This window comes from Siphateles boraxobius, unplaced genomic scaffold, assembly GCF_051911475.1.
Source record: "Siphateles boraxobius isolate OS27281-9 unplaced genomic scaffold, OSU_SipBor_1 19, whole genome shotgun sequence".
NCBI lineage: Eukaryota > Metazoa > Chordata > Actinopteri > Cypriniformes > Leuciscidae > Siphateles > Siphateles boraxobius.
In genome coordinates, this window is record NW_027508799.1 from 26,453,786 (window position 1) to 26,469,697 (window position 15,912).

The 15,912-nt window shown below is 38.2% G+C and overlaps 1 protein-coding gene across 1 annotated transcript in view; it reads left to right on the forward strand.

The window, feature by feature from the left end:
• Positions 1–10,761, forward strand: part of mgst1.1 (microsomal glutathione S-transferase 1.1) — an 87,153-nt gene extending 76,392 nt beyond the window's left edge. Inside the window, exon 8 of the transcript XR_013205311.1 lies at positions 9,499–10,761. The gene's annotated coding sequence lies outside the window, so the exon portion shown is untranslated. The remainder of the gene's footprint in view (positions 1–9,498) is intronic.
• The last annotated feature ends 5,151 nt before the right edge of the window (positions 10,762–15,912 follow it).

A 15,912-nucleotide genomic window follows, 5' to 3' on the forward strand; every position in this document is an offset into this window, starting at 1 on the left:
GCTGCCAGGATTCTGAGCAGAACCAGAAAATATTAACATATCACACCAGTCCTCAGGTCTAAACACTGGCTCCCAGTTACATTCAGGATTGATTTTAAAGTATTATTACTGGTATGATATATAAATCATTCAATGCCCTTGGACCTCGATACATTGCAGATATGCTCAGTGAATATAAACCCAACAGATCACTCAGATCATTAGGATCACATCAGTTAGAAATACCAAGGGTTCACTCGAAGCATGGCGAGTCCGCCTTTAGCTACTATGCCAGCCGCAGCTGGAACCAGCTTCCAGAAGAGATCAGATGTGCTCCCACAGTAGTCACATTCAAATCCAAACTCAAAACACATCTGTTTAGCTGTGCATTTAATGAATGAGTACTGTGCCACTGTTCGTGCGACTATTTGTGCTGTATTTTACTTTATTTTTTATTCTAAACTGTTTTAATTATCCTGATTTCTTTTGATTATTTTAATTTCTTCTATGTAAAGCACGTTTAATTACCATTGTGTATGAAATGTGCTATATAAATAAACTTGCCTTGCCTTAACAAAAAAAACCTGACAAAAGCCTAAAATGAGAGTCACAATCATGTCACTAAATAAGCTCCTATGGCATTTAAAGGAGATATGAAGTGCTTTCATAAAAAAGTAGCCCATGGTGGAGGGTTTTATTAAGATTCTATACATCCTTTCCAATTCAAGCACTATGACAGCCTTGATTCAAATGAGGCCACCTTGAAACATCTCACGCACAAAGCAGCGAAAATAGAGGTGAAAGTAGTTTTCAGTTACAACATATGTCGGTAGGATGGAGGTCATGTTTTAACCGTCATTTATTGAGCCTCTCTGTAGCAGCTTACAAAACCATTCCTCACTGCATCTGCGAAAGTTTTTGTTGCATTGCTATTAGTGGCTCCCATATTGTGCCTTTGACCTCCTGTATAGAATTCAGATATTCGCTACAGGTTTGATGACAGTGGTTTGCAGGGAGTTAGTGATTATTTTTGACATTTTTAATAATTAACTGCCGTCTCTCCCTTTCTCCCTCTTCTCTGCATCGCTCCGGCCAGTGCTCAGGAGACAGCCAATGAGTCTTAACAGATTGTTACTGTGTGAATATTTAAAGAAAAAAAACATGAATAAATAAATGCCCCACAGCTACCGTAAATGCCTTGCGAACTTCGACAACAGAAAAGTACTGTGATGTAAGAATGCTCTGTAGCGCTGTCCTAGACATTAAATACTGAAATGAGAATGAGATCATCATATTTTGTGCAATCTGCCGTTGGATGTTAAAACATTGTAATTGCATTTATTGCATTTGCTCTTTCTATAGTTCTTCCTATATCTTTTAAATGAAAAAGTTGTGCATATGCTGAGTGATAAACACAGATACACTGTAGCTTAGGGCCAACTCACAAAAGCACCATAAAGGTGGCCCATACAACATACCTTATGTGATATGATAGGTTTTTTTTTAGAGGAATGGACTGCAGATTATGAGTGAAACAACTTAATTTACACACACGCACGCACGCACGCACGCACACACACATATATATATATATATATATATATATATATATATATATATATATATATATATATATATATATATATATATGTCTTATGGACAGCTTTTATTGTGTCTTTTTGTCATTTTTGGAGTTAGTTAAGCCCTATTTACTTTAATTTTATGGACAATTTTCGCTTTTGTGTACCTAAGGAGAAAGAAAATGATACAGATTAGGAGCGACATTTGGGTGATCAAATGATGTCAGAATTTTCATTTTTGGCTAAACACTCCCTGTAACATTTACACCTCTCTAATTTGCTATGTTTGTCTTTTGAATGAATGGTATCTCGTTTGTGTCCATTGGAATCTGAGAACAAATTTCAGCGGGGCACAAGACATGGCCATGCACCTTGACTCTGAATTATTTGGCATTCACTGGTTACACAGAACATACATGCTTAATATTATAACATCTAGTTCTCAAATGGTTTAACCTTTATATTTTAAGCTTACACTGCCATTCACAGACACATGCATGCAGGCAAATAGAATTACATCGGAAATCCCATCCAATCAGATTTGTTTCTAGCAGTGGGAACATCCTCTTCAGTATCCTCTAAGACTGATGGCAAGTTCGATCAGTCCTGGGGTCAAAAGTCAATAGGGAAAACCTTCCTGAGCGGTTGCCTATGAATACAATGCATTTAGTTGGTTTGCGCCTTATCTACCAATAATTCGCTGCTCACAGATAGGGATAAAAGTGTTAATCTAATGTATAATCATAATCCCTCTAGGAGGCCTGCAGGGAAATATAAGCCCTAGTTACAATAAGAGAACCGCTGACACCCGAATTCTTTTATCATCTCATTTCAAAGTTGTGGAAACTTAACTTTACGTCAAACAAAGAGCAAGCATGAGTCAGATTCAAGCTTCATAAAAGAAGCGCATTGCTACCTATGAAAACAGACCTAGCTTTGATGGTTCACCAAGGCCCTTGTGCATTATCATCCATATTAAACTATAACCCAGTGGCACTTATTTTCCTGACACAATCTCGCTGGTCAATCAATAATGCATCCTAGAGTTCAATTCGAGATGGATGGATATGCTTCATCCTGCACATAATATTGCGGGCAATCTTACAGCGCAGTCGTTGGTGGAGATAGAATTACTGGGCGCTAATCAGATGCTAAAGTGCGAGCAGCGTCTGTTAGTGTGCATGGAAGATGGCTTAATATTAGAGGGAACATTAATGGAAGAGGAAAGGTAAGCAAATATCTGGCGAGATACCTGCTATCAAGCGGTTAAACAATTTCCGAACAGCCCGCATGTCAATAATGCGACTGCCCTCAGCAGTTAGGAAAGTTCTGCTTTATTGCCGATTTACATAGAAATTGCCTTATTTTAGACTCGATAGGCTTTTTTTTAGTGCATTATCTGCTACTCTGTCTTATCTATAAGATGGTGAGGTTCTGATTAGAATTATACACAATCAGGGCTGGAGAGCGCCTTTAGACTGTGAAGCACACTGAAGTTGTCAGAGGGTTCAGTTCTGTTAATAAGAATTCTGCATCTATGATTTATCTAATTAAAATGTAAGGTGATATTGGTGAAAAAATCAAAGCAGCAAAGTGCATCGAGTGCAAAAATAGTGATGTATAAAGAAAGCTTGGCCGCACTGCTGTAGAAATGATTATTGATAAGATTTTTTTTGCTCCCTTAGTGTTAAAGTGTTTGCACACAGTCCAAAAGAGTAATTATTATTTCAGGAGAACAAATATCACCCCTTGGGCTCCAATTATTTTCATGCATTGTCTCCCTTAGCTTCTGACTAGGTCTGGTTATTTTGCCTTTGTTCTTTATTTATTTTTTATCCATCTTTTGTATTTTTGTTCTTTTTCTTGGAGGGTTTGCGCTGTTCAACTTTAACCCTTTGTGTTGTTGCAAGTGGAATCGTTTTTCTAGCATGCTGTTAATTCCTATCCACTTATTAATGTTTGATAAGCTGTCTAATCTCATAAAAGAGTGACAAAAAACCCGAACATATTGAATCACCAAGGGCTGCAACTGTGTATGCCAAATGCACATGATGCTGAATAACATCTGAGCAGCTATCAGTGTATTAAACAAAATGAGTAGACCATAGTTTCACACTAGATAGTTTCAGTGAACGCTATAGTCAGCTCCTTTTGGTGCATTTGATATTTTATATTTATGCTGTGTCTAATATACTAACATACCAAGAAATGGTATATAATAAAAAGGATGCATCCTCTTGTATTGTTACAATGTAGTAATGAACATTGTTCATTTACATGGTAGTATATGTAAATGAACAATGTTTACTCGTTCTCCCGTGTTACCTGGACAGCGAAATTCACGTTCAAAAGTCCCCTTGGTGACGCAAAACGACTTTTGACAGGACTTTCATGAAAACAGATCTTCCATCCTCATTTTCCTTCGTGTTGTCACTCGTGGACCAACCTGTAGCAGATCCGCCATCGTACACGCATGTGCTATGCAGAAATCATAATTGTCATTTACATTTACATTTATTCACTTAGCTGACGCTTTTATCCAAAGCGACTTAGAATTGCTAGATATGTCAGAGGTCGCACGCCTCTGGAGCAACTAGGGGTTAAGTGTCTTTCTCAGGGACACATTGGTGTCTCACAGTGGATTCGAACCCAGGTCTCTCACACCAAAGGCATGTGTCTTATCCACTGCGCCATCACCACCCGATATTGTCAAAGGCAACTTAAAGTTTACACCAACTAATTGGCAGCAACATAAAAGGGGAATTGAAAAATGACAGAAGACACCCTGCCTCCAACCCCCCTTTTGAAATTTGTCAAAATGTTTTCTCTTATAACGGGAAAACAAAGCATTCGCTCGTTAACGATGAAAGAGTTGCCTAAGTCCCCTGTTGATTGACGATCACTGAGATGTATGACACCTCTCAACTTGTCATGGAGGAGTTATTTGTACGCGGCTGCGATCCGTTCTGTGAGGAGAGACCAGATGTCCCGTCTTAATTAGGCCTGCAGTGATGTTTTTAATGACTTCTACCCCATTACGGGCAGAGCGTGCGCTAGTGAGAACGAGAGAGGAGTCTCAAATCTTCCTCCCTGTCTGAATGCGTGCGAGCTCCAGCAAATGTGCTGCTTTTTGTCATATTGCGGTGTGTGATTCGAGAGATGCTAAAACCCTCTGAAGAGCCGGGGAGGAACTTTGGGGGTTTGGAGGGAGAGGAGTCAATGGAGAACAAATGCAACTTTTCCGCCTAATCTCCTCTCTGAATTGTTTTTGTATTGCATGCTTCATTTATATCTATGAGGGCGCACATTGTGTAATATATTTAATTAATTGTGTCTGTTATGGGAAACTAGGCCAGACTAGTTGATGGGAGATGTCAAGTGCACAAAGACTGATATAAAACACTCATACGGAACTTAGTTATGCACTCCCGAAAGGTTTATGCACTATTCTACTGTTTTATTGCACCTCGGATCTCTAATTCTGATTCCCCTCTAGACGACCACGAAGAAAAGGAATTGTCTCGTACCCAGATTTGCCGTTCGTGCTCGGAGATTCATGACGGTCTGCCAGTACATGGAGTATTAGAGCTCTCACTTACAATGCACAGATCAAATATGAATTTGGCCTATATTAAATTATATCCCTTCCTCCGATGTGTCAGTGCGGTATATTTGGAGAACGGCGTAGAAGACTGTTCGGAGGGCTGAGGGTGGCATTACCTGCTTGCGAATCACCTCAAGGTAGAAAGTAAGTTTCTGAATAAATGTAATTGCTTTGCCATAATGAGGGTATAAAATGTTATTAATATTTTAGAACAAGTCCTATTTTTCATTTCTGAAAACCACTACGGGGCTCCTTTTCAAAGGGTTTCAGTCAAAACCCAATGGGAGATTCAATTGACTTTAATCTTGCATTCGTTTGAAAATTTGAGCCCATTAGTTAACTTTGCCTTTTCTGTGCAGTTTTCATTGCATTTCAATGAAGCCGCTTTCCTGTGGTGTTAAAATACTAATAGTTGCTTCAAATAGTAAATGAGGAAAGGATATAGAGAGTGAGAGAAAGTGGGGAAGAGAAGAGTTGATGACCTAAAATATTTATATAAAACATCTGTGTTTTTATGGAGGTTGGAATAATAAAAAAAAAAGATCCAATACACAGCTACAGGGTACAGGGATCAAATATTTATATGCTTTAGTGAATAATTTGGGGATTGAGATGCAACTATTAAGCATTCTGCATTGAGCGCAGTACTCTGACAACATATCAATTGTGGCCAGGTGCAACAGCTAATTGGTGAAATGCATTGTGGTTGCTGGCAAGGGAAAGTCAGGGGACCGGCCGTAATCAAATAAAAGGAAGGCCTGAATAATTCTTTTTGAAGTTCTATGGACCTCATGAGCACTACACAACTCTAATTGCAAACGCTCGGCATGTACCCACCCGCTGAATTTGTGAAGATCCCCCCCAACCTGCTCAACCCACCGGGGACCAACAATATGAAGGAACCGTATTTAAACCAGTTAATTTTGACTCGTTTCAACTAATTTTGATTTGCCAGTGACCAGCCCTCCAAAGAACAACCTAAAAGAGTGCCAGTGCTTCATGGCATCTCCACCATAAACCATTTTCTCAACACATTTCCTTATAAATCACATAGGATGATTAAAAAGCGAGCAAAATAAGCCTTATGAAATGCTAATGCATAAAAAGCACTTTTCAACATTTATTTGACATCCCTACCTTGAGGCTGACCACCAGCCCCCCTTAAGGGTCAGCATTTTCAATCCTGGCTGCTCAGCTTTGAATAAATAAATTGTGTCATTATGCTTTTCATCGTCTGATAAACAGCTCTTTTTCGCACTCAGAATCTCCATTAAAGAAAAGTAGGTCAAGAGCAGAGGCTTTAAACGGCAAGCCAATATACTTCTCCTCTCCTTACTTCTCTCTTTAAAAAAACCCTGCAGACTAGCAAGCCACCCCAGTGGTTTATCTCAGTCCTAACTCAGCACTTGCACCAGCTAAATACAAGTGCACATCAAAGGATGCATCCTGATCAGGTTATTTTGGGTAAAGTTGTGGTTGGGTATTATTGGTTGCAATGCAGGACATGCAATACAAGGCATTAGGTAATGCTATAAATTGAAAGGATAGTTATTTTGTGTTATGACCCTTTATAGAAATGCATGTGGTCTAATTAGAATTCACTTACTTCACAATTCTCTGGAATACTTTAATTTGATTGGTTTACTGTGTAATTCTGCAATCGTCAGATTTCCAACATAGCATGTCACTCCTTGCTTCATGTTCTTATATAATAAAATAATATTTAGATTAAAGGGATATTTTGCCCAAAAAATGAAAATTCTGTCATCATTTACTCTCATGTCTCACGAACCTCAAAGCCATAAGACTTTCATTCATCTTCGGAACAGAAATGAAGATATTTTTAATAAAGTCTGAGCAATTTCTGTCCCTCGATCGGCAGCTACACAACTACCACTTTGATGTTTCAAAAAGTTCATAAAAAGATAGTAAAACTAATCCATATGAATCAAGCTGTTTAGTCCAAATTTTCTGAAGAGACACGATAACGTCATATGATGAACAGACTGAATTTAGGCTTTTTAGGCTTTTAAACATATACTGTAAACATTGATCAGTGAACATAAACAGAAACTCATTGGCAAGCTTCTGTTTACCACAATTGATGTGTAAGTTGACTATTGTTTATATATGACTAAAAGCCTAAATTAAAGTCAGCATATAAAGCATATAAAGCATATAAAGCATAAAGCAATCAGCATATAAAGTGATTGTGTCTTTTCAGAAAATTTTCACTAAACCACTCAATTCATATGGATTATGGAAAATTATGGATATGGGTTTTATGATCTCTTTATGAACTTTATGAAAGTGTCAGTTGAGTAGCTGTCAATGAATGGAGGGACAGAAATCTCTCAGATTTCATCAAAAAGATCTTCATTTGGGTTCCAAAGATGAACGAAAGTCTTATGGGTTTGGAATGACATGAGAGTGCGTAATTAATTTTTGGGTAAACTAACCCTTTAATATTTGTACATTAATATTAAATAATTAGCCAAAAAGCTGGTTTCTTAATAAAAATAAGCCCTTTTGGACCCCCAAAATAATGGTTTTAGGGATGCACCGATATTCAATATTTTATTTTTTTAAATATATTAAAAGTTAAATACTATCAGGTGAATTAACTAAAACTAAAATCATAACTTTTTAAATCATAAAAATATATATATTTTAAATTGTATCTTGATACTAAAAAAACACTGGTGGATTAAGGCATCACAATATAGAATTATATATTGTGTACAGCACAAAAAAAATATTTTCATGTAAGATTTGCTGAAGATTATATTTAATAGTATTACTAGAATATTAGTGTATTTACAGATTTACAATTCATGTAAGCATTAGATTAAGGCCAAGGTGATCTAAATGTAAACATAGTCCAAATTGAGCATGCACAGTTATAAACATCTAATATCATACAATACCGTTTAAAATCAGTTAAAATTACCATTATTATTTATAAAATGATAACTCAAAGGGGTTTATTTTTCTGTAACGACCATCTGAATGTTCATTCCTATAACCCTAAAGAACTGTCAAGACCATGTTTATAAAACAATGTACATCACTTTAAATAAGAAATATCTTTATTATTTCTAATTCGTTTGCACCACCTCATGCAAATCAGGGGAAAGCCAGTGTTCTCTGTCTGTCAGCACAGGGTGTATAATGGGGCATCAAAGCAGCCAAATCAACAAACAAATGCCTGTTTGCAGGATTGAGAGGATGAGGCTGATAGAACAGGATACCCATCCTGCCCTGGTGAGTGTCTCAGACAGTCTGAGCTTAGGCCTGCCTTTGCCCATCTGTCGTGAACCCTGGCCAGCACGGGAGGGGGGTGGGGGTGCTGACCAGGACAGCAGTCGTCCAATCATGTGCCTATGAACCGCCTTGTGTTGATCCTAATACTTTCCAAATCATGCTTCTTGTCTAGTACCGCCCTACTTCAAGCAAATTGGAAGAAAGCTCAAGTTGTCTTTCATTTTGTGTACTCATGAAGCAGGACCCTGAACTGATTTAGCCGGTAAACAACCTGTTAACCTTGCTTTGCAGCAGCATATGGCCCGTTTCTACGCAACAAGATGTCATAATCATCTTACATTGCGAGAGTCCGGCATCATACGCAGTATTTTCATCTCTCGTCAGCATCCTTGGCAGAGCGTAAACGTGAGGAATCCAATATCTCAAAAGCGAGAATGATAGGGCATAAATTTCCTCCGGAAACCACTTTCAATGGGTGTAAACATGGAGAAATGTGCATTTTCTTCAGATCTAGCTATATATGCGTTTAAATAACACCCCAGTTTGTTACTGTGTGTATCCAGGGAGTATAGTAGTCTTTATAGGCGTTAAGGCAGGCCTCAGGGAGATGAAGATGAGGGTTAGACCAGAGTTACTGCGTGGGGTCCATATCAAAACCCGGCCATCGCACCACTATCCCTGTCTGCATCCAATTTCAGCATGAACGCTTCCTGTTAAACCCCCATCAAACAGACACACGGCAGCACAAAGGAAAACCTCATCTCCACGGGAAACTAATCCGCCGGTGTGTGCTGTAAGCCTGTCAGGTTTTTTTTTTTTCATATATTTTGAAAGAAGTCATCACTCATTTTTGCCAAAGATTAAAAGTATGGCTAAATTGAGAAAATCCGCTTAGGAATTTTTCTGAATTTAAATTTGGACTGGGAAGTGAGGAGGCTTCTTGGTGAGGTGCGGGACAGAAAAGGTGTGTAAGGTGAGATAAATTAGAACATGTAGACAACATATTTGTTTCCGGCCTTCCTTCTCTATAAATTTATATCTGTGTCGTTCTATATCTTCCTTTGAATGCAGAACAAATGAAGCGGGTGAGTGCGGTATTTCCACAGCTACCTCAAAATCGCCCTTCCTGATTGGCAATTCAGGCAAAGGAGACATGCATCTGAAATGAGTTCTCCGTCCCTTTAATTGCATCGCCATCGGCAACAAGGTGTTTCAGTGGGAGGGAATGACAATTGCTTGCCAGCAGAAAGGGGGGCTGGTCAATACCCCTTTCATATTTACTGTGAAACATTCCCTAGATATTTTATTTACCTAAAGGTAAGTTGGCATTAACTTTTAAATAATTTTATTCATATTCAAAAAAAATATTTTTATTTGTTATTTCTACTTAGTGTCCATTTGTGCTGGTCATTGATCAAATTTAAAAAAATTACTGAACCGGTGTTGAGTTATTTTTAGTGCTCCATCGATTAATCAGATCTAACATAAAAGTTGTGTAAATATATAATGTGCGTGCGTGCATGCCTGCGTGCGTGTGTGTGTGTGTTTAAAAACTTTTATGTTAGATGCGATTAATCGCAATTAATTGATTTGACACTAGTTATTTTATATTTTGAATACTTTTAATTTTATATTTATTATATTTTCAGTTAAAATTTTTGTAATTTTTCTTGGGGCTCTTATCTTTTTTATCAGTTTTTTTTTGTATACAAATATTTATGAATATTTTCAATTTATTTTTATTTCAGTTTTGTTTCTATAGTAGCCTACTTAGTCATTTCAAAATTTTGTTAATGTTTTTGTCAAATATTTATGTTTTGTTTCATTTCAGCTTTATTTCAATCGAAAAAAAAAATTCATTTCATTCTGGCTCAAAGGTGTATTTTAACCTATATAATGTGGAGGGGGAAAGTGGGTTAATTTAATTGGTTAATTTCCATAAAGAGTGTAAACACTGTTAAGGTCCCTTCAAGGAAAGTCAGTTAAATTAGCGGCCTTCTTGGAAGTTTTCCCCAGGCCGCGATTGTCTATGTACAACAGACATTCAAATAAAGAATATATCTACTTAAGTGAGGGGAAAAAGACATCTCAAAAACTATTTGAGGTATCATAATTTAGATTTTCTAGCTTGACTTTTTTCAGGCTGGTCCAGCTAATATAAAAATAATACGCAACATATCTATCAAAAAGGCTCTTTGAACTGAAACGCAGAATTTTGTTCTGTTGCCATTCATTCCAATGTCTCTGTCTCCTCCTCCTTATACTGTAGCTGCATCCAAAATCTCTTACTGCATTTCCTTACCTTTCGTTAATAGAGTATGTTTTATGTATAAATGCAGTCGTACTACTACATCTGCCATATTGCCATTGTCATGTGACTTTCCACGTCAGTTGCCTCAGTTTCCTGTCATTATTGAAAAGACTCTTAATATTCAGGAATATTATTGAATTGACTACACGCACTATCTGATGAGAACAAAACTTAAACTGAATTGAGATTGAGATTTCTGCAGAGCTGCCTTATAGCTGATAAACTTTGTTTTATAACTGATGAATTTTGCAACATCAACACTGCCATTGAACTGAATTGAATCAACCTGACAGGAGCTGAATAGATGTCTTCTGTAGAGCTGCTTAGGTGAATTGAACTAATTTCATAATTGATTAACTTTATTGAACTGAACTGAATCAACACTGACCTGATTTGAGCTGATAAATGACACTATTGTCTTCTATAGAGCTGCTTATTAATTTAATTGAACTAGTTTCATAATTGATTAACTTACAGTTATTGAACTGAACTGAATCGACACTGAACTGACTTGAGCTGAATAATGACACTTGTCTTCTATAGAGCTGCTTATAGATTAATTTAATTGAACTAATTTCATAACTGATGAACATCACACACTTATTGAACTGAATCAACACTGAACTGATTTTAGCTAAATAATGACACTATTTTCTTCTATAGAGTTGCTTTACAGCGAAATTTGAATTTGTTTGATAATTAGTGAAGTGTGTTTTATTGATCTTTATTTTGCTTTTTGTATAAAGCGCTACATAAATGGTGACTTGTCTCCATTTGAACATGAAACCTGTTGAAAAACAGTCATTTTTTGCAATTCCGCTCGGTGCCTAACGATGCATAATTTCAAAAGTGCAGCACCAGCACTCCACGATCTTGTATATAAACTTCAGAGAGGCAGCAAAGGTAGAAGGATGTTGTAAAGAGAGTAGCCGAGCTTTATGTGTGCAGAAAGAGGAGCTAATCAGCGCAGAGTGCTCGGCCTATCATTCTCTCCTCTGCCATTGTTACTGGCCTCGCTGGCCTGTGCCGAGGTTCTTAGTTGGTAATTATGTCAGCTCCAGCCTAAATGATTTATTATTTATTTTGCCAGACTGCAGCCTGAGAGACAGCTGCCCCTGGAGTGGTCATTAATGTGCTATCTGGCCGGGCAGGGCGTAGCTCCTATGATCCTGACCCAATCTCAGATCCTAATCCAAGGAGGAAGGAGGCTGCAGGCCAGGATTTGGCGGCCCAGCTATCTCACTCTCTATAATTGATAGGTTTTAGGCGATTATACGCTTCACGTGATTAAGATCTATAACGATGTATTGATCGGACCGCACTGGGATTCGACCAGGGGGTGTGAGACCTCCACGACTACCTGCTCCGCCCTCCTTCCCCCCCAACCGATGGTTTGACATTTCGATATCTGACATTAGATAAAAGCGGGCGAGTGTGTATCTGTACGTGTGTGTCTTTTCCTCCCCGTACGGCGAACCTGCAGATGAAAGGCACGAATGTTGTTTGAGTTTATGAGTACATACATATTTACAGTGTGCGCGTGGAAACATGCACATCTATCAATCCGGGGATCAGAAGAGGAGCTGGATTGGATTTTGAAGGTTAGGCTGAGAAGCCTGTGGGTGGGTGATTATTAATTATGATAGCTGTAGACTCAGATTTTATCCTGCAGTCGGAGACCTGTGGGACATCAGCTGAGCCGGGTTGGCTGACACTGAGACAATCAGGAACAGGATGATGTGGCACTTGATGGGAACACAGAGGGGAAAAAAGTGCCACTTTCATCTACGACATCGGGAATTATTTGTAGTTCTAATACTGTATGGAACAGCATAAAAGTGGTGTGTTTTTTTTAGCAGAAACTCAGGTTATTGGCTAAAAAATTAATTTGAAGCTGCTGCTTGTTAAGCTACAAACTATTCAAGAAGTTAAACTAAACTTGTTTGCATGAATCATTGGAAAGAACTGATTCACAAAAATGAATTGGACCTGCAACAATTAGATAATGGAGAGTTTAATAAGTATGATTTTATGTGTTCTTTAAGTCTAGACCATTTATCATCGCTACACTCGAAAAAAATACAACTTTTTAATTACTACCAATCAATAATAATAGTTAATTTAGTAGCCTTGATACTTTTGTTTTAATTATCTAGCTTCTACTCAACAAAAGTAATTATAAAATAATATGAAATTTTTGTCTAGTGAAAAGTCACCATGCATGTAACTGAATGTGTCGTTGCCCAAAATTGTATTTAAATTTTTTTTCATGAATCATGTGAACAAACTGTTACACTTAAATGCTTCAAACATACCACTATTAAAAAAGCATACATGATGTGACCAAAAATACAGCACTTTACTGAGTTTTTTAATCGCTAAACTGTCAAATCAAAAAGCAGCTTGTAATTAAAATTTATTTAGTTAATTTAGTAGCATTGCTACTTTTGTTTTAATTAGCCACTCCCTAAATAGAGAAATAATTTCTCAGTGATATGTAAAACATTTGTCAAACGAAAAGATTCAGGAAAAATCAAATGTTGTACGTATAACTGTAAATGTCTTGCTAATTACTCAAAACTCAATCATTTGATGAGCTAAGCTCAGTTCAAGATGGAGCTTTTCAACTGACTCTTTGACTATCTACAAGCTTCCCTGCTGTCCATCCCTCTTGGTAATAAACAGAGTGCAGAAGGGAAACAGAGCGAGGGTGGGGAAATTAAAGAAAAGCAGACAGAAGCATTTCTAGCTCATTCCTGCATTATGGCGCATTTCCATTTTTTTTTTTTGCCTCAGTCTTAATCTCCATTGAATGACTGTCATCGCCCTCCGGCGGTAATTAGGAACGGACTCTGGACAACAACAGACAAGTCGGCCTAGCTTGTCTCAAGCAGCAAATTACCTTTAGCTTATGGTAAGCAATATTCCGTGCCAGGCAACTTTTACTGCTGATTAGCAATTAGCCCAAACTACCGGCAGACGAAGAGCTAATGTTTAATTTGGTCTGCTAATGATAGACTCCCATCTAGTGTGCGCAACCTGGGAGAGCGAACTCAGGGGAGGGGGCTGGGTGTAGAAACATATGGATTTCTTCTTAATTCCTTTTCATTTACAACCTGACAGGCCCGCAGGTAGTCAGGAAATTTCTTAGCGATTAGTAATGGCTGCCCCCTCAAAGTGGCGAACGAATGTTAATGCTTCTCTTCAAGGCCTTCGTCCAAAAAATACACACTACTGAGGCCAAGTAATAATGTTTTCTTTCACAAGCACAAAATTGCATCAAAAAAAGACGACGGCGAAAAAATTTGGCGCACAACGTGACCAAAAGAACATGGACGAATCCTGCTAATTGCTAAAAGGTGCACAAGATCATGCATTCAACTGCTTAGACAAACATTTCACATCCTAAAGAAATTTAAACCTGGAGTGAAACAGCTCGAGCTGCACTGCACTAAAACCAAACCTGAAACCTTTTGGGATGAATTGGAACCGCTAATGCTAGTCATACCCCATATCAAAGGTACACAAGTGAGAACTCTCATTGGCTGCTAAATACTTTGTTTTCCGTAAAGAGGCTGTGTGTTTGTTTGCAAACATGAGCAAGAGGTGTCAGCGGGGGCTTCAAAGCGTCCCTTAAGATCCTGCTAATCATTCTCATGTAACGGAGCACACACTTGTGGGCTGGACCCGCCAAATCAGGTGGACTAGCTACAGCACTCACTCAAGGCAAGTTCAGCGTAGATGCTTGTTAAGAATGTGCAATGGTTACCGTGGGAATTATCCCATCCCTCGAGGCGAGGGAGTTCTGTGCGCTAATGAACGGCAAGGATGAGGCTCGTTATCCTCCTCTGTCTGTCTGATATTCAGCCACAGTGTCTCATCTCACAGTGCCTCTCTCTAGTAAAGATGGAGGAAAGTTGGTGGATTTCGCTCTCACGTGGACCGGCGCTTCGAGATATATCCCCTGCGGTATACGGTTAGACTGAGAGATGATATTTCTCAAAGATGCTGAAGGTCATTATCGGCCACGTTGCATGTAAATATGGGTGTCACTTCTCTGTGTGCCGAATTACTTTCTCTACGCAGTGATTGGTTATTTTAATTTGCATTCTATAACTGAATTCTTGCAAAGATGATGGCTTTTCACACAATATTATTGCCATCCATCCATCCATCCATCCATAATATTTTCCAAATAAAACATTATAATTCGCTCTGGCAATTTTAAATGGAAAAAAAAAAACACAATCTTTAAAAGCCTGGTTTTTAATTCTGAAGACAGATAATTTCCGCCCGCCTACATATTTTAGGAAGGGTCCTCTTCAAAAAGTTTGAAAACCCCTAATGTGGAAATGAGCGAACTGTACAATGAAACAAATTGTATGTGTTTTATGAATGGACATATTGAAAGACATTCTGGTTTGTAGTAATTAGAGGTTGAGTAAATTGTGATATTTTATAGTTGATAATAATGACATGAAGTTATTCTGGAATTAATAAAGGGCAATCCTAGATTTGAGAAGCAAGTTTAAAAAGAATAAAATAAAGTAGAAACACAGGAAACACAATCCTTCCCTTAGGGAGTGATGTTGTAAACTTCAGATGCTTCAAGCAGAGTTTGAAAAGAGAACAAGTTGTCCACGTTGACCAGTGTTGCATGTTGTTCGTTTGTTTACTTTTTGTTATTTCTTTCTAATTCTTCTTCCTCCCTTTCTTGTTCTTTTCATCAGACACAACCGAGATACAGGCAAGGTGTGGTTTTACTGCTTGGCAAGTTCAAAAGCAAAGGGATGTTTTCCTTTTCCTTTCCAAAGTCCACAAACCCAACTTTTTCAAATCTGTGTTTCTGATTTGTGCAAGCTCTTGGGAATGACAGCGGTGGAAAAGAAAAGGGGCCTGTTGAATCGAGTGGTGGGAGAGGTAGAGAGGGACAGAGAGAGACTGAGGATTGAGAAGGAGAAAAAGAAAGGGAACGAGAGAAAGCACTAGACCATGGAACTCTCTCACTCATCCTCTCTCTCTCTCTTTCACACAAACACACACACACACACACACACACACACACACACACACACACACACACACACACACACACACACACACACACACACACACAAACACAAAAAAGACTGACAGGCTGGAGCTTCAAAGCTCTAGCTTCTCTCTATCCTTCC